Below are 1,557 nucleotides of genomic sequence, written 5' to 3' on the forward strand. Positions count from 1 at the left end.
ATCCTCTCGGATCTTGCTTGACAGCTCCATCCGCCAATGCCTGGATCACACCTTCTCCCCGAAGACAAGTTGTGGATCGTGGTGGGCATGCTCACTGGTGATTCACTGTCGTGACACTGGTCTTTAAAAGTAACCTACTGCTTTTGAGTATCTCTTTGAGTACCACTCTCCCAACAGGGTCCTATGCAGGTAGATTTCTTTTCAGTTTATCAAGAGAGAAGAAAACCTAGAAATATTTGGTAACTTATTTTTTTAGGTGCAAAACAGTAAGTGTAGCATTGCTTCATTTCTACATTGATGTAAGGGAATATTAATTATGGCATTATAAATTTTAAAATAATTCACTGTTTAATCTTTTAGATATATTCAACTAACATTTCAGAAAACTTAAAAATTGAAACCTTTTTAAAAAACTTTGAGTCCCAAAGTCTTATGTGTCTGCATTGTACAACATCCCTCTAAAGCTCTTCTCCATCTTCCTTTTCACCACATTATTGATATCCTCTGTCAAAGCAGTAGGGTATTGACAGTTACTAGTTGACCTGTCTGTAACTCTCTTCCCTGGCATTGTCAGAGGGCTCACTCCTTCCTGTTGCTGCTCGTGTGTGGAAGCACTCTTGGGCCTTCTGGCTGAAGTAGACCCCCACTGGTCTCTTCCTAAAACATCACAGGGCTTTACTTCCTCCTTGGCATGTATCGTGGAGGCTGTTGTAAGGTTTACCAACTTCTCTATCAGTGTTCCCTCATAACATAAAGAACATCAGCTCTATGAACGAACCCATGGTGTTGTCTCTTTACTGACTAGGGTGAGAACCTACATTCCCCTCTGGCGCACCATAGGTGCTCCAGAAATATCTGTGGAACAGACTTCTCTGCATGGTCAAAAATCTAGTCTCAACTCCCTCCTCCTAGTAGAAAAGGCACTTTGGGATGACTGATTGTTGAATAACTCTCCCTTATTAAAATTTGAATTTGTCTTCTTGAACTTTCTATTTGATTTTTACCTATAACATCATAAAAAATTCAGATGAAAAGACTGAGCAAATTTGTCACTTATTCCTTTGAAATGTTTTAAGGCAGTTTTCATATCTGTAAACCCACACCTTAGTTCAATAATATGTATGGGACACACATAGCGTGCTGGCACCAGGCTAGGTCTGGAGAAGTAAAGATGCACGATTCAACCCTTGCATGAAGAAACTCATTTGATTACTGTTGCTGTTTTCTTTTTTAAAAAAAATGTAGCTTACTATTATAAGGTTACTAAATTATTCATTACTTCAGAGAGTGAAATGAATCAGACTTGTTGAAATTTGATTATTCACTTGGCTCTATTCTACAGATTTTAGAAAAACAAAAGAATATAGAATTATAGAAATGGACCCTATCCCTAAGGTACTTCTACTCTATTTTTTGTTTATTTATTTTTTTATTCATTTTAATGAGAAAAAAAGACAAAATAGCAAAGAAACAGTTTCAAAACAGGTTAGCAGGATGGTTACAATAATTAATACATTGCATATTGTTGTCATCATAGTAATTATTCAGAGGACAAGA

This window comes from Octodon degus, unplaced genomic scaffold, assembly GCF_000260255.1.
Source record: "Octodon degus isolate 3935 unplaced genomic scaffold, OctDeg1.0 scaffold00165, whole genome shotgun sequence".
Taxonomy (NCBI): domain Eukaryota; kingdom Metazoa; phylum Chordata; class Mammalia; order Rodentia; family Octodontidae; genus Octodon; species Octodon degus.